Raw genomic sequence first — 8,870 nt, forward strand, 5'->3', positions numbered from 1 at the left:
CCAGCTACCCGCCCGCTTGCTACCCGGAACTTTTTGTGTTTGCAGACAATGCGCGAAATTATTAAATTTTTTCAAATTATTTTTTGACAATTTTTGTCGCTTATTGATGTAGAAAATAGCTTTAAAGTGAAAATAAAAATAATTCAGGTATGAAAGTTCATCAGCCAGTGGAAATAGACGAATTTGTTTAGACGAATTTGTAAAGAAACCGAAAAAAAAAATGCACGCGAATTGTCGTCAAGTTGCGCGCATTGTCTGCAAACACAAAAAGTTCCGGGTAGCAAGCGGGTACGGGTAGCTGCGGGTACGGGCGGGTATATCGCTATCCGCATGGAAACCCTAATTTGACACAAGAACGTTGGTCCATTAAGAGTAAAAAGCTTTCTTCAATTCATGATATACACTGCTGGATATGATTATATTAGGTTGGCGGGAAAGTCTTTGTCACTCTGTTTGTTTAATCACTGTTCTCGTATATGGAGGCTGTGTATGATATCGACTCTAGTGAATAACAAGGTGATAAGAACCTTCCATATAAACAAGTCCCCATCTCCTTCCCTGCTCCTCATCTGTAATTGAAACGATATGTTTGTTCCCACTGCTATTCACATCAGACATGTTTGATTTACCTCTTCCTATCTCACACCACGATGAAGGATTCGGAAACTTTCTTGAAGAATGTGTACAACACACATGCCCCTCACTACAATACTATTCGCAATTGGTTCCATCGTTTCGAAAAAGATGACTTCTCGCTCGATGAAAAGGATCGCTCTGGGAGACCCCGTGAGTTGGATTTGGACAAGCTGAAGCACGCATTGCAATAGCCAACCTTGACCGCCGAGTCGACGATTCGATTACTCTTCTCACTCTCCACGCGGGCGATCGATGGCTAAACCGGCTAATAACCGGAGATGAGAAGTGGGTCTTCTACGATAATCACCACAGGAAATCCCAGTGGGTTGGAGAAGGAGAGAGCCCACAGGATGTCCCCAAACCCGACCTTCATCCGAAAAAAGTTATGCTCTCTGTGTGGTGGGGAGTGGACGGCCCCATCTACTGGGAACTTCTGCCCGAGGGCAAAACAATAACTGGAGACCTCTACACTACTCAACTACNAAACCTCAAGAAAGCAGTCGACCGTTCGGGCCTGAAAGACAAGAAAGTGTACTATCAACATGATAACGCTCGCCCACATGTTTCGAAACAAGTGAAGCAGGAGCTGATGGGATATGGATGGAATGTTCTCCCTCACCCCCCGTATTCTCCTGATCTTGCTCTTTCCGACTATTGGTTATTTGGCGATATGACACGTGCCTTCGAAGGAAGAAGCTTCAATTCCCGTGGAGCGGTCGAAGCGGCACTCAAACAATACTTTGCCTCACGCCCGGCTGGATTCTACCGCAATGGAATCCATAAATTGAGGGAACGTTGGAGACATGTTGTTGATAATGATGGACAATATAATTAATTATTCGGTTATTTTTTCTTTGAGAAATAAACTATTGAAAAAGTGACAAAGACTTTCCCGCCAACCTAATAAGTTCACTTTGAATTTCGAGTTTTCTCGAAAACTGTGAATATAGACTGACAAGCATATGAACGCAATAAGTACTTTTTTGAAATGTAAATTAATTAATACCATTCGATACCACTATCGTTTCTTGATTTTGGAAATTTCGAAAAAATCGGAAAAATGACCCGAAAAAAAGGGACATAATTATAAGTTCACTTGAAACAATCGAACATAACTCGGGATTTAGGTTTTGCACTGTAAGCAAACTACAAATTATAAGAAATATAACTCAATATAGTCCTATTAACATAAGAAACTTGGTTGTATTAACATAAGAAACTTGGTTCTATACTCATAATTATGCCTCATCCGTTTTTGGCCAGCTTATACTGAAAATGAAGTTTTTCGTTGATAACTGTTATGAAAACCACGAGGACTCCAACTTTTTGAGTTTTTTAGTATTATTCTTAAATGCATTCCTCATTTAACTGTTGAAAACATTATGATTGATTTTTTCACCAACCGATTGATTTTTTCACCCAATTGTTCAGCAAAACGTGTCTCCTTCTTTACAAAACAGCTCCTTGAACGTGCCTACCCAAAACCCAAATTTTATGCTTGGAATTTATGTGGTCCGACACTTTGCGTGATTCAAATTGAACACAAATACAGATTTTCATGATTTTATGTATGTTTCTGAATAACCACGAGTGTATCTTTCTTTTATGCTAATTAGCTCAGTCAAGTTTCTACTGAGCAAGGTACAGTACCACTCGGAACATAGCGATAAAAATGAGCTGAAATGCGGGTTTTTTCTCCGGTTGGTGAAAAAATCAATCATAATTGTTCAACAGTTAAATGAGGAATGCATTTAAGAATAATACTAAAAAACTCAAAAAGTTGGAGTCCTCGTGGTTTTCATAACAGTTATCAACGAAAAACTTCATTTTCAGTATAAGCTGGCCAAAAACAGATGAGGCATAATTATGAGTATAGAACCAAGTTTCTTATGTTAATACAACCAAGTTTCTTATGTTAATAGGACTATATTGAGTTATATTTCTTATAATTTGTAGTTTGCTTACAGTGCAAAACCTAAATCCCGAGTTATGTTCGATTGTTTCAAGTGAACTTATAATTATGTCCCTTTTTTTCGGGTCATTTTTCCGATTTTTTCGAAATTTCCAAAATCAAGAAACGATAGCGGTATCGAATGGTATTAATTAGTTGACATTTCAAAATAGCTTTTCAGTCTATATTCATAGTTTTCGAGAAAACTCGAAATTCAAAGTGAACTTATAATTATGTCCAGCAGTGTATTTGGAACAGTAATTATATTGAAACATTTTAAAGGAGGGAAAATTTATGGTATTCGATAATGGTATCTGTATACGGCCACAATTTTGATGCTGGTCAATAGGGCTTATAAATGTACGGTGTACGGTAGCTTCACGAGAAAGTTTATGATTTGAAAACCGATCACTGTGCACAGTTGCTTGACATGCATAAGCAGAAGTTTTCAAAAATATAGTTGCTGTTATAACGGTTGGATCAAAAATGCGACAAAAAGGTGGTCATCAGTAGATTGAAACAGAAATATTCTTTTCAATTATTCAAAGCTCTGAATAACTAAACTTAAAAAACAATTGTGTTTCAGATTTATCACAATACGACCGTAAAAACTTTTATAATACTTGGTGGTACTTATGACTTCGATACAGTCGAATCTCTCAAGTTTTCCCAGATTCTTCAAATTTCTCATTTTCTAAACATCATTCCTAAAACTAACATCAATTTTAACATCACTCACCGTGGATTTGTTAGTGACCTTATTTTCTTGAACTGAACTCATGAGAGATACTGTCAACTAATAAAATATTCGTTATGATGTTCCGAGTATTTTATCATTTTTCAGAGTTTTTCGATTTTCAATCCTTCGAGTTTGTCATTTTGTAAACATATCACATGTAAAGTCACCGTTTTAAAATCGTTATATTATTAGTTTATCTCTTTTTTGAGGTATTGTTTAAAATATAATCATTCGGTACATATCTATTTGTGTTATATGTCACCGATGACAAAAGCAGGGCCGGGATTAATCAAGATCGAAAAATCAAATTTTCGTGAGATTTCTGAAAATGAGGGAAACATTCTGATTTAGTTTTTTGTGATAAATTTTATGACACATATGATTCCTGTTCGAACTATTGGTAACTCAGTGAAAATAGGATCGAATTTCAAATAGTTTTCTTTACTTTATCATAAATTTCGAACAGTCATTTTATTGAACAAATAAAGCACATTTTATGGTACTTGAGCAATACGAGAAAGTGAAATGTGTCGCTTCAAAAAACTTCAAAACTCGCTTGTCCGAAAATTTCGAAAAACAATTAATTGGGAATCTGGAGTTGTCTAAAAAAATAGTAATTACTGTTGTAACGATAGGATCAAAGAAATACGACACAAATGCAGACATCAGGAGAGGAAAACAGAAATGTGTTTTGTATTACTTGAAGTTCAGAATAACCATATTTGGAAAAAAATTGTGTTTCAGATTATCCGCAATTATCTGATCTCAACAATGCTAACTGATCATTCGCCAAATATGTTTTTTTTTATTTTCAGGGAATTTTCAAGATGTGCCTATGCACGTTTGCCGGAACGATGTACAGTGGTCGGTGTTCACACTTTTTCATGACTTCTACACCTTTTCATGCTATCGCTCAGCTAGCGCGATCTTTCAGTTTTTGGCTCCATTCCAACATAAAAGTGTTTTAATCAAAATATTTTATATCAAATGTTAACAGATTCCTGATCCCATACCTACGCGTTTTCTATTCACTTCTAGAACTGACATTTACAAAGTTTAATCTTATTATCTAATTTTTATCAAGGAGGGTCAACTGGAATGTTATTCTATGACACACATTTTGCAAATACGTCAAAAGGGATTAAAGAAAAAAAGGGATCAAGTGAGCAAACGTTTGAGAACAGTTCATTTTACAACTGTTTCAGGGGGAAGGAATTTTTAATTTTTAAAGATATATTTATTAGTGAAAATCCGTGCGCATTATCGCGAAGCAGAACAAATGTGTCCGCTTCTAGCGCAAAGCACGATACGCATTGAATACTTTTTGCAGTTGGTGACAGTACTTGTCCGTTGTAACGGTCGCACAATTGGGAGAAATCTCTCTGAAGATCACACGTCAAAATTCCACCAAATGATCAACATCTCCCTTTTTTCACGAATTTCCCTTTTGTGATTGATTTCTGGAGTTTGGCAAACCTTGACCTACTGACGCTTTCTGTTTTCTTTAACCTACAGACATCCTGACACAAGATAATGGATCCCATCGAATGTTCGTTTACGAGTGAGCAAAGACCAACTCCAGTCACAACTAGTTTTAATCTGGGAATCACTGAAATGGTGTGGCACCAGTTGACCATATTTTTCTCAGTGTCCGGACTTCGGCAATGATGAAATGTTATCATAGTAGGTAGACCGAGAGTAGAAGATACTTCACGAACAGTGAGTCTCGGCTCAGCTTCCAGCCCTTTCTGGATATGGGCATCGAAACTTGAAAATGGGTTGGTTTGCCTTCAAGTGAATAATTGCCGTTCCAAAGGCGATTGAGCCGAAGTCGCGATACAGTATACTAAAGTGACTTGTCACCAACTACGGAGCATATTTTTCGATAAGCAGCGACAACAGATTCTCCTTGGAGAAACCCGAAAAAAAGACAGCCTCAAACATCATAGGTTTTGATTGTGAGGCTCTCGGCCATGGACTGAAATTTTTTGAAACAAACTGACAATTTTTATTGAGCATCAGTTGACGATTGTCAAAACAAAAAAAAAGAAAATGAAAATCGATCGGAAGGATTTTATAAAATTTGTGCTCAAAAAATATCGATTACTTTCCGAACAACCTAATATAACAAGTAGTGATTTTCAAAAGTTTTTATTTTGGGAAAAATATTCGGAAAGTGTAAATATTTCTGTTATATTTGTTGAAAAAACACGTTGCTCCCAAAAACTTAACGGTCCATCAAAAAAATAAACTTGCTTGTCAACTATATTATTCACATGTTTGAAACTGTGATCTTTTTCATTGATTCCCATTCCAAACCTCATCGTATTTGTCATCAGTAGAGTGAAAATTATTCTTTTCAATCATTCAAAGCTCTGAATAACCAAACTTTAAAAAAATTGTGTTTCAGATTTATCACAATACGACCGTAAAAACTTTTATAATACTTGGTGGTACTTATGACTTCGATACAGTCGAATCTCTCAAGTTTTCCCAGATTCTTCAAACTTCTCATTTTCTAAACATCATTCCTAAAACTAACATCAATTTTAACATCACTCACCGTGGATTTGTTAGTAACCTTATTTTCTCGAACTGAACTCATGAGAGATATTGTCAACTAAACAAATATTCATTGTGATGTCCCGAACATTTGATGATTTTACATAGTTTTTCAATTTTTGATCCATCGAGTTTGTCATTCGAGTTTGTCATTGGATAAAACGGTTAGATCACATGTGAAGTCACCGTTTTGAAACGGTTATATTATTCGTTATCTTTTTTTTGAGGTATTGTTTAAAATATAATCATCAGGTACATTTCTATTTGTGTTATATGTCACTGATGACAAAAGCAGGGCCGGGATTAATCAGGATCTAACAATTTTGTGAGATTTCTGAAAATGAGGGAAACTTTCTGACTTGGTTTTTTGATACATTTTATGACGCATATGATTTATGTTTGAACTCTTGATAACACTGTGAGACTAGGATTGAATTTCGAACAGTTATGAGAAATTTGAAACACTAATTTCATTGAAAGGTTAAACGAGACACAGTTTACGGTATTCGAGCTTTGCGTCCGCGATACTGATGCTGATCGATAGAGTATCACGTGAAAATGCATACTCTCTCATCAGAAAAAAATCTCCTAAACACCGCCCCGTTCGAAAATTTCGAAAAAAAATCCTCTGAAAATCATGAGACACCAACAAAAGACAATAATTACTGTTGTAACGGAAAAATTGAGAAAGTCCAAACTCGGAAATTTAGATCCATAATTCTGAATAAAAAACTTGGAGTGGAGAAGTTGAAGATTTTTTTGAAAGTTTTTTTGAAAGTTCAAACTCCCGAATTTCCTGAAACGGAAAATAGGAATTTCGGAATTCCAAAACTTCAAAATCGGAATTTAGGAAATTGGGAAATTAGCAACCACAAACTTGAGAATTGGAAATTTTTGGATTTCAGAAATTCAGAAAAACTCAAAAATTTGTATCCGAAACACTTCTGAATTTCAAAATCAAAGTTTTCGAAATTTCTGAGTTTTTCAATAAAGAACCTGTGAAACCTTGAATGAAAAAAAATCGGAAGTTCTAGGTTTGGAGATTCAGAAACTCAAAAACTATAATAAAAAACTAATGAATTTCTATGTTTGAAAATGTAATCCTCCAAGTTTAACTCATTATCAACTTCGGAACGTCTTGAATTCTGTATTTCGAGAACCCGGAAACTCAGAAATTTCAAATTACAGAATTGCAGACAAGCAGAATTTCAGAAGGAATTCCCAAAACTCTGAATTTCTAAAATTCCTATTTTCCGAGTTCGGACCCTGAAAAAATTTTTCCTGAATGGAAGTTTCGAAGCGTCTTCATAAGATTACTGTAACCGGAGGCCAGGAGGTTTAGCCCCGAAGGGGCGTAAACCGACTGGTACAACATTATTGTGCCATCCTAGATGGTTGATCAGAACTCACCGAAACAGAAAACTCAACTTCCCAAACTGGGAACTTGAAGAAACCTTCTGAAATTATTTTGAAGAGGTTCTTCTTTTTCTGATGAATTTTGATTGAGACCATGAAAGGATTCGAAAAATAAATTTAAGGAGGACGGGGCTGATATTTCTCACCTAATTTATTGCTGGAATTTATACAAAGAAGTTGTCGCGGAATACTTTCGGAAACTTCCAAGAACTTATCTCAATTTGATGGAACTGTAACTTTTTTGTTTTGTAAAATATTTTTAACTCATGAAATGGTAGTTTTTAGCGTCCAACGAAAGGATTGAGAAATTGAAAAAAAAAACTTGAAAAGTACATATTTCTAAACAATACTACCAAAATTTGTTGAATAATTTAGAATGTCACTGTTTTTGTCATATCATTTCAGAAGTTTATTTCTAAAATTTGTATTGTGATTTCTTATCTCATATCTCTCATACATAACCATTTTGTAACCAAAATCAACAAAAACTTGCAAGACAAGCATTGGAAGTCCCACACCGCTGCCGGAAGAGCTACACGGTCGACTGCCGACCGACGACGAATGCGAATGAGCTACAGTAGGCTAGCACCATCAAGCAAAAATGCATTTTTTGCAAATCATAATTCCTGGATGATTCATGGCCACCATGTTTGCTTCTTTGCAGGACTCAACCTTATTATCTCATTTAATGCATAAGACTGCCAATAATGTTAATCTTTTTTAATATGACACATTATCCAAAAGTTCATGATACGTTGTAAAGGATTAGAGAATGAACAAAGAAGATCAAATCTGCAAAAGTGTTTTTAGGAGTTCTGACAATTAAAGGGACATGGAAAAGAAAGCTTACCGTAAAACCTGTATTAAAAGGGCCGGCCCTTCTATTTTTCGTGGGGTGCCTAGGGGGGCACTTCAATTAGAGGGGCCCTTCAATTAGAGTGGGCACTTTTATTTTCCGTGGGACCTCAAAGACCGGATCTTCTATGAAGAGGCATAATTTTTTAGTGAAATTTTCGTTTTTATACTAAAAATCCATTACAATTTCTACATAAAAAAGCAAAACACCAACATTGTCGAATATTAAAAAACTGGCACCTGGAAAATTTCACGAGCGCCGTTCGTGTCGATTTACGAGGCCTCGTCCTTGAATCCGCCATCGTATCAAACGAAATCATTTTATTTGAATTTAGTGGGATTTTTTGATTAAAATTCAGATTTCTTGGTAACATGCCTATTACTAGAATTTATAGAATTTTTTCAATCGGAAACTCCGAGCTTGATTGAAAAAATTGCTCGAACGAGAAAGTCATCTGTATTAGAGCAACGGCATTAAAATTCTCGGGTGCCTGTATTTTTTTTAATCAGACAGTGATTCAATCAAAACAACAGAACAAACAGCTGAAAATCAAAGGAGGTAGTCAAAGGGGCATTCAGGGACCCTTCTAATACAGGTTTTACGGTCAACGAAGACGAACCAATGGACGTAACTTTTCTAACCGTATTATATAAATGTTTTCAAGCAGTAAATATTTTTATTAATGCCCGTTTCAAATCTTCAGAATTCTA

Source organism: Caenorhabditis briggsae (genome assembly GCF_000004555.2).
Source record: "Caenorhabditis briggsae complete genome, chrIV, whole genome shotgun sequence".
NCBI classification, from domain to species: Eukaryota; Metazoa; Nematoda; class Chromadorea; order Rhabditida; family Rhabditidae; genus Caenorhabditis; species Caenorhabditis briggsae.